Source organism: Vanessa cardui, chromosome 16 (genome assembly GCF_905220365.1).
Source record: "Vanessa cardui chromosome 16, ilVanCard2.1, whole genome shotgun sequence".
NCBI lineage: Eukaryota > Metazoa > Arthropoda > Insecta > Lepidoptera > Nymphalidae > Vanessa > Vanessa cardui.
Window position 1 is genome coordinate 11,871,412 of NC_061138.1, and position 9,785 is coordinate 11,881,196.

The 9,785-nt window shown below is 35.9% G+C and overlaps 1 pseudogene; it reads left to right on the forward strand.

Moving 5' to 3' along the window:
• Window positions 1–1,636: 1,636 nt before the first annotated feature.
• Window positions 1,637–9,060, forward strand: LOC124536181 (annotated as a pseudogene).
• Window positions 9,061–9,785: the final 725 nt, after the last annotated feature.

Here is a 9,785-nt window from a genome sequence, read left to right on the forward strand (position 1 = left end):
TACTGATATTTAAACAACACTAATTATAATATTTTAATCCCTTTTATAAGTCCAAACATTAAATGTAATTATGTACTGCAAAATCACGTTCGTTTCTAGAAGTCTGCTTTGTGTATTTATTTTAATACAATAAAAAAAAGTCATAAACTAAATAATAATTTTGGATTTTTTCTATGTGTGATGCTTTAAAAGCTAAACTATGCTCAGACTCCTAATGTACCTATTTAAATATTTTTATATTGTAAAACTTAATCTAGTGTCTATTATTATTGTGCATTTATTGGAAACGAATTTATTTTGTGTTGTTTTAAATAATATCCTATTATATTTGACTCACAATCTGTCATTTATGAAAAAAATAAACAAGCCTTATGGAATACATTTGTGTTTCTGTTTGTAATATTTTACTCTGTGTAATCTGCCCATTTTTTAAACTAAAATATTGAGTAAATCTTTTGATATCAAAAACTACCTAAAATGAACTCATACATCGCTCATCGAACGGACATCGAAAATATTATTTAAGTGTTCTATTAAAATATTAGGTATTTATTGTACCTAATAGACATTATTTTTAATCTACACACACTACAGAAATAAGGAAACACAAAACAGCTTCAGTAAAAATATAATTTTGTAGGTACTTTTAAAATATTAATTAATGCAAAGAAATTAATGATTTTTACAATCTTTACATTCGAGTAGGCAGGGCCGTATTTAAGGGAGGGCAACCGGGGCAATTGCCCTGGGGCCTCCACATAAGGGGGCCACGTCAGTTTTCAGCGAGTTAACAAATACAGAGATATAGTAATGTTACTAATACCATACCAAATTATAATAATGTTACTACTTAATATTTTAAAAGTTACCGATAAAAATAAATAAATCATAGCTGACTGATTGAAATAAAAAAAAATCTAATTAATTCATAACAATATGATTATTAGGGTATTCACGCTTCTGTTTGTCTAGGGCCCCCACTGCTTTGTGGCCCGGGGGCCAGACCTTTAAATCTGACTCTGCGAGTAGGTATGCATATAAAAATATGACTACATACAAGAGAAACATGTTATTTTATTTGCTATTATCTTATTAATAGTAAAATGAAGTACTAGTAGATAGCGATTAATGATAAAAGCAACATAGTAATATGTAGCCCGTAAATGTTCGAATGTTGGGGTAAGGTTTCCTGATGGCTGATTCCTCTCGATCTTTTCTTTCACCGCCAAGTATATACTTAATCTATGGATTCTATGGTAAACACTTCAAGCACATGTCAAATCAGTGATATTGTATGAGATTTACCCGCAATAACCAATAAAGGTTCACGCGTTTTAATATATTATAATATTCAAATCCTAAAACTTATAGAAAGTATAGTTTTAAAATGATGTAATTTATAAAATATATATAATCAGTTTTACAATCTCTTCAACTTCCTTACTCTTACACTTAGTACAGAGTTAGTAAAAATGCTATTCAAATTAATAAGATCAATGCCATCTGAAAATTATAAATAAAACATTATAAAATTTTAATATTTATATCATAAAATCTGAGATTGAGTAATATCTGTTTCCTTTTGCTTTTTCAAAATGTTGCCATGTTTTTTAAGTTAATGCCAATTCTTGAACTGGTTTACAAACTGTCATTTTCATTATCATGGCGGAGGACGAAGACGGTGTTTCGGATAAAAAAGCACCTGAAAGTTCAAATAATGGGGAATCTTCGCAAGATAATCAACAAAATGCCATTAAACCCGACTTAGGAATAGAAGAAGCCAAGTATGATGTTAAAGAAAATGGAGATGCGGAGCCTGTTGAACCTATAAGTTCATCGTCTAGTATGTGTTTTGCGAAGTTGTTTTTTGTTCTCTAAATAAAAGACATTCCTTTAGTCAGTTTCTCCTTTTTACAGAATCGACTGGTGCAGTGCGCAAAGAAGAGAATCCTTTTTCTTTCCGGCACTTTTTGAAGCGAGACCTGTCTCTGCCAGGGAATTCAACATATGAAAACACGGGAGCCAGGCCGAAAGTTTACGCGAATACAGTGCAGCATTCTCCAACAAAAATAGATATCCACGCTGATTCGAGGCGTGACAAAATACGTTCAAGTGAAATTCAAGCCAAAGATAAACAAAGTGATGGCATTAGCCTTCGTAACTGTGACAATACGTCTTCGAGTAGTTCCGTAGAAATACCTTTTAGTGTAGTTGATAATACCGATTCTAAGCATAATCTTTACGCGGATAGTTCCGACGGGCCGTTTTTTCACAGGCCTAACTTAGCTTCGGAGCCTTTAGGCATGCCGTCGTTACCTGATTTTGTGCAAGATCACATATTAGTGGAGCAAGCCTATCTGAACTCTAATGGCCCTATATCCGTCGACTTGGACAATTTACCTGATTTCACGTTTAATACTAATTTCAATGCTGGATCATCAGCTTCATTGGGAAGAAGGAATAAAAGTGGATATGGTGGTAATAGAGGTTATGACTTTGATTCTTACATGGGAGCAGCCTCCACATCTGCAGACTCTGGTCCATCCACTCGTAACATTCCTTTGGACTTGCCCACCGGTGCAGAGGCGGCCGGGCCGGTGCCGCTTGACCTGCCTGTACACCTCAGCTTGGATTTAACTGAGTCCGTTAACTCTGCTGATCGCAGGAATGTGTCTCCTAGAAATAGTTTTCCATTGGACTTGCCTCCTAATGCAGGTTAGTGGTTTATTATTTCTTAATAGTTTATTAAATAATTTAATTATTATCTTAAGTTACATGTAACAGTTAATTTACATGACTGATATTCCAAGTTCAACAAGATTTTATAGAAACATTAAATCATTAATTATAAGGTATATTTCTTTTTGAGGAGAAAGATGTTACATATGAGTTAGTTATAAGCTTTTGCCATTAGTCAAATTTGAAAAAAAATTGTTGAAATACATGCATATACTTTTTACTAAACATTAAGAAAGAGTGACTATAATAATATACTATTATAAACAATACAATGGTACTGTAAATATTGTATTGTTTCTATAATGCAGAGGCTATTGTACCAAATTAGTTTATGACAATGAATCACTCTATTGCTAATTCATACAAATGTGTGAGTGTACACTTATTTATTACTTATATAAATAAACCTTGGTTACAATATAATTTTCAAATTATAAAAAACCAAACAATGTAGGAATATGACATCTCTGCTTGCCAGTGGTCGTGGTGCTTGGTTTAATGCTGTACATCACAAATTGCATTTTAAAATATTGATGATTATCAATGACATATAAATACTTTTTATATCATTTAAATTTCTCCAGATATATGTGCCATGAGTTCCATTAGTGTCAAAATAATACTTTTATTTTTTAAACTAAATACTGATATAATCTAGTACATAGGCACTATATGATATAAATATATAAACCCTATTTGTTTCTGTGTATGTAATAAGTGACTTATAGATGTTATGTACAAGAATAATTATATTTATTTAAAACCTTTTTCCTAAAACAATTTTTATCGAATTTAAGGTGCAGAGTCCATGAGGCTACCAGACTTCCTACCGGTGCATCCTGGCAGGACTTCACCAGAACCAGAGCATCAAGACGAGCAGCTGCAGCAGATTATCTCTGAATTGGAGCGCACTAGGTAAAAATATCATTCTTTTGACGATCATATATTTATTTATGACCTGCATACTTCTCTGGGCGTTACAGGTGTAGATAGACGCCTAAATTCCTAAGATAATGATAATTTTTTGTATGTTCTATTGGCTCCAAAGAGTATAAATAAATAAATAAATAAATATGAGACAACATCACATACATTACTCTGATCCCAATGTAAGTAGCTAAAGCACTTGTGTTATGGAAAATCAGAAGTAACGAAGGTACCACAAACACCCAGACCCAAGACAACATAGAAAACTTATGGTAATCTACAACGACTCGGCCGGGAATCGAACCCGGGACCTCAGAGTGGCGGTATGAAAACCGGTGTACACACCACTCGACCACGGAGGTCGTCAAGTATAGTCTATTCAATTCTTAGTTTAATGGCTTTCAGTTGTGCCGGCAGGGCACAGATTATTTCGCCAATGTCACGTAGGATGGAGAAGACACGAATGAGATTGATCGGTGCGGTTGAGACAGTAAACTCAATTGAATTTTAAAGTCAAGAATAGTAGTATTAATTTCCTTGTTAATCCTTAACCTAGAACAACACAAACATTAAGAGTTAATAAAAGGATAATTAAAAAAAAAAAAAAAAAGTTAGTATTCTAAACTACATATGTAATAAAATATGAAAAATTGGACTATTCACAACTTAATTTTATTAAATTTGATATATTTACATAAGATTGAACAAAATGGACTAAACACAAACGTCAACAAACATTCAACATTTATAGGGCGAGGGACTTTAGGAGGGAGGATGTCATAAATGGGACGAAGAAGTTTAGTTTAGGTTGCAGAGCCTTCGTCAAGAAGTATAGTCTAGACATGACATAGAATCTACTGACACTGGTGTTTGCTTGCAGGGCGGAGTTGTTTGCGGAGCGCAGTCGGCGCTCGCGCGCGGAGGAGGACGCACGTGCGGCGCGCGAGGTGGCGACGCAGCTGCGCGCGCGGCTGGGCGAGGCTCGCCGCGCCGACCGCGACTACGCCGGCCAGCTCGACACGGCCGTGAGTTTTTTTTCTAATTTATAGTATAGGTTGGCGGACGAGCATATGGGCCACCTGATGGTAAGTGGTCACCATCACCCATAGATAATGCAAGGAATACTTAATATTTCTTACAGCGTCAATGTCTATGGGCGATGGTGACCACTTACTATCAGGTGGCCCATATGCTCGTCCGCCAACCTATACCATAAAAAAAAAAATACGCTGTAAGGAATATTTACTATTCTAACTATTCCTTACATTGTCATTGTGCCACCAACCTTGGGAACTAAGATGTTATGTCCCATGTGCCTGTTGTTACACTGGCTCACTCACCCTTCAAACCGGAACACAACAATACTGAGTACTGTTATTTGGCGGTAGAATAACTGATGAGTGGGTGGTACCTACCCAGACGTGCTTTCACAAAGCCGTACCACCAAGTAAAAGAAGAGTGCCATCGCCCGCTATTTAATGTTTAGTCAGAGACGTGAGTGCAACGTCTAGTAATGTCCTTAGAACGACCGCCAAGAGTACAGTACGTCAGGCAGTTTTAGAATCATTAATTAATTGCTTCTCTTTCCTTATTTCAGGCCCGAGCGTCCGAGGCGGAAACGACGGTCTCCAAATTGAAAAATGAAATAAAAAGACTAAAGGTAACCCAATTTCTAATTCCATAGCCGTAGTGTTGCGGAACTATCGATGAATTAAATATCGATAGTTGACCACGAAAACTGTAAAAGATAGTAATAGTACTATCGGGTTTTGTGAATACTGTCGATGGTCTTGGACTATCGATAACCAGTGATAAAAACTTGACAGCAGCAACAATGGTGCTAATATTGGTTGACGCACTCAGTATTATAGATTTTAACTTTGTTGTTACTTGTACAAGATTTAACTTTTTTTAACATAGTTTCTATCTTGGGTAAATTTACTATTATAATATAATTTAAAATTTGGACGTATTTAAGCAAAATATAAATGAACCAAGCTACCCAAATAAGTTAAAAGAAATTCTTAAAAAAAAATGCTATTACACCCTCGAGGAATATCTGACAGATAAAATTGTGATATAACGTCCGTCTCTCTAACATTTGCTACGCCCTAGCAGGGTTTATTTCATGTAAACTAAAGTTTAATTGTATGTGTGAGCATGAAACCGCAAATAAATAAATAAATAAATATTCTAAATCTATCTAAAAATCGAAAATATCATCGATATCGATAGTCAAAGTGTTGTCTCCACTGGGCTATCGATAGTGCATCTGTTGTGTCCGCAGGAGGAGCTGTCGGCGAGCCGCGCGGAGGCGCGCGGTCTGCGCGCCGCGCAGTGCGGCGTCGCGGCCGACCTGCGCCGCGCCAGCCACCGCGCTGAGACCTCGCTCAGGTACCGACCTGACTATACATACGAGCAATATGTAGACCTCGCTCAGGTACCGACCTGACTATACATACGAGCAATATGTAGACCTCGCTCAGGTACCGACCTGACTATACATACGAGCAATATGTAGACCTCGCTCAGGTACCGACCTGACTATACATACGAGCAATATGTAGACCTCGCTCAGGTACCGACCTGACTATACCATACGAGCAATATGTAGACCTCGCTCAGGTACCGACCTGACTATACCATACGAGCAATATGTAGACCTCGCTCAGGTACCGACCTGACTATACCATACGAGCAATATGTAGACCTCGCTCAGGTACCGACCTGACTATACCATACGAGCAATATGTAGACCTCGCTCAGGTACCGACCTGACTATACCATACGAGCAATATGTAGACCTCGCTCAGGTACCGACCTGACTATACCATACGAGCAATATGTAGACCTCGCTCAGGTACCGACCTGACTATACCATACGAGCAATATGTAGACCTCGCTCAGGTACCGACCTGACTATACCATACGAGCAATATGTAGACCTCGCTCAGGTACCGACCTGACTATACATACGAGCAATATGTCATGTCCATAATGCTACATGGAGGCATTATCATATACATACAACAAAAAAGAGCTGAGATGGCCCAGTGGTTAGAAAGAGCTGAGATGGCCCAGTGGTTAGAACGCGTCCATCTTAACCGATGATTGTGAGTTCAAATCCAGGCAAGCACCGCTATATATATGTGCTTAATTTGTGTTTATAATTCATCTCGTGCTCGGCGGTGAAGGAAAACATCGTGAGGAAACCTGCATGTGTCTAATTTCATCGAAATTCTGCCACATGTGCATTCCACCAACCCGCATTGGAACAGCGTGGTGGAATATGTTCCAAACCCTCTCCTTAACGGAAGAGGAGGCCTTTCTCAGCAGTGGGAAATTTACGGGCTGATACTTACAACAACAACAGCCTGTAAATTCCCACTGCTGGGTTAAAGGCCTCCTCTCCCTTTGAGGAGAAGGTTTTGGAACATATTCCACCACGCTGTTCCAATGCGGGTTGGTGGATTATGAAATTTGTGCGTGGTTTCCTCACGATGTTTACCTTCACCGCTGAGCACGAGATGAATTATAAAGATAAATTGAGCACATGAATCAGCGGTGCTTGCCTGGATTTGAACCCGCAATCATCAGTTAAGATGCACGCGTTCTAACCACTGGGCCATCTCGACTCCTCTATATTATATGCATCATAAAAGTAATTAAAGCTTCACTCAATATGGTTTTGTAAAATGCTGATTAAATGGTACTTCTTAAAGCCTTTAAGCTTAAAGCTTTAGACGAATTAAGTCTATATTGATTTGAATGATTTGTTGAAATCGCCACCCATGAGTTTATATGGGTTTTATAACTAATTTACACTATCAACAAAACCAAGATTAATGTTACCATGTTACCACTACTCAAGCCGAGAATATATCAATAAGAAAGCCATGAAACGTTTTACTACATCAGAAACTGGTTAACATTTCAAATTCATCGTTAAAATAGGAAAAAAATAAAAATCAATATTAATGTCCTGATTCAGTTAATTACCATAGTATAGTAGGAGATACAACACATTCTAAAACCAGTTGAGATGAGAGATTATGTTATTAATTCTCCAATGTTATAAACATTACAGGGAGCTCCTATCGGGCCTGGAGCGGTTACGGACCCTGAGCTCAACGCTGGACCCGACATGATGCTAGCCCACACGTTCCTGTCGAAGACACCTCAACTTTTGTATTCATTTATTTCTCTAAACGCTGCTATTTATAAGATAATTTATTAAATATAATTATTTAACCTATACTGAGTTGATTATACTCTTTGTGACTCAGTTGTAAAAATATACAATGTCATTTTTTTGGATTTGCACTTCGAATCTCTTTAATAATATATAAAATTAAATCTTTTTAAAATATTTTTGTATAGAAACGATAAAATAATCGATGTTTTTACAACTGAGAGAAATTACGCTTCTATTCAGCGATATAATGTGAACTGTCCACGTCTATGTTAGTATTTGGTTTAGACCAGAAACGCAGTACAATTAAGTTTATGTACAATCGAAAACATTTTAAACATATTTAGAATTAAATTAACGTTAAATTGTATCTAGTTGTGTATGGGAAATCATTGGAATCCTTGCGATAAGTTTCTAAAGTCAAAGCGGCTGGGATCTGGTCAGACTAATGGGCATTAGTCTGACCTATATGAAAAAAAATATATGGAATAACACGACTGCCCTGAGCGAATGATAAAACTTATGTTCAAATACTGTAACTCACACATAGTATATTCCAATCGAATAAGAAATAAAGACACAAACGTTAGGTCTAAGCCCTTAAGAGTTTTTGTTTAAACACATTTGGACATAACTGTTTATATCCACTTTAATTTTGCGTCCAAACATCAGACATTTTCATTGATGTTCAAAATCCATAATCAATGTCATAGATTAATCAAGCTCTCGACAAATGATATTGCATAAATTTACTGTCAGATTTTGTTTAATTGCTTTTCTGTCTATTTGTGGTTGGAATATACTATATAAACATGTACACGGAAACCATTATAATAGATTTTTGGACAATCGTGTAATAAAGGAATCTTCTGCTCATTATACTTCAACATATATGAACGCTACACATCTTATGTCTAGAAGAGATAGTTTTTCAAGCGTTAAAGCTCTAGGGATGGGCCTGACTAATGTAATTGTATAGAATTATCGATATTTATTTTTTTAATCGAAAATAATATAAGACTATTATATATTTGGGCCATTTCTTAATCGTATTCACAGTAACCTTTAAGATGTGAATAGCAAGTTGTGATGCAAAATTTTATTTAACTTAAATGAGACTTATTTTAGACTTTTAAAATTGGAATAGGTTGGTATTAGGGTGCAATTGATGACGTAATTAAAAAAAGGTTATATATGTAATTAAAAAAAAAAGTGGTTCCTCTTTGACATCACTAGCTCTTGTTAGAAGCCATATTGAAATCTTGTGATGTCATTTAATGCAAAGTCATTCGTCTTAACGGTTTTTATATTTTGACTAATCGACTATGTAACTATTTATTATATGTTATATATGTTACAATTCTAAAAATAAAAGTGAAGGTAACTAAAAAGTTAATTTTGAAATAACAAAACATATTCTCTGTAAAGCTGACGTCACATGTTTTTGAAAGACGATCATCATTGAATAAAGTATGTTTCAAGTTATTTTGGCGTATCTGTAATTATTTATGGCGCAGCTAAAGATTGTCAGACGTCAACGCTATATATCTACAATGAGATTATCTTAAATATGTATATCTTCTGAGTGACGTAGACTATGATTTATGCCGTCAAAGAGAATCGAAAATTGCTGAGCGTCGCAATAGTCTAAGAGCTTCTTTAAAACTGTATATGCATCTACGAAATCTTAGTCATTTGTAGTTACTTCTGAGACCACAACTAAGACCACTAAGGTAATATCTTAAGCCTTTTTTATTACAGATGATATATAGATATGTGGTAAGGTTAGTTTAGACATTTCTAATGCCTATTAACGGTATGAATTGACCACCTGTTGGTAAGTGGTCACCATCAACTCGAGCCGTGCTAATATTATGTTTTGTTCCATACATCTGTACTTTAAGCCGTGGCTACACATCAATGTTTC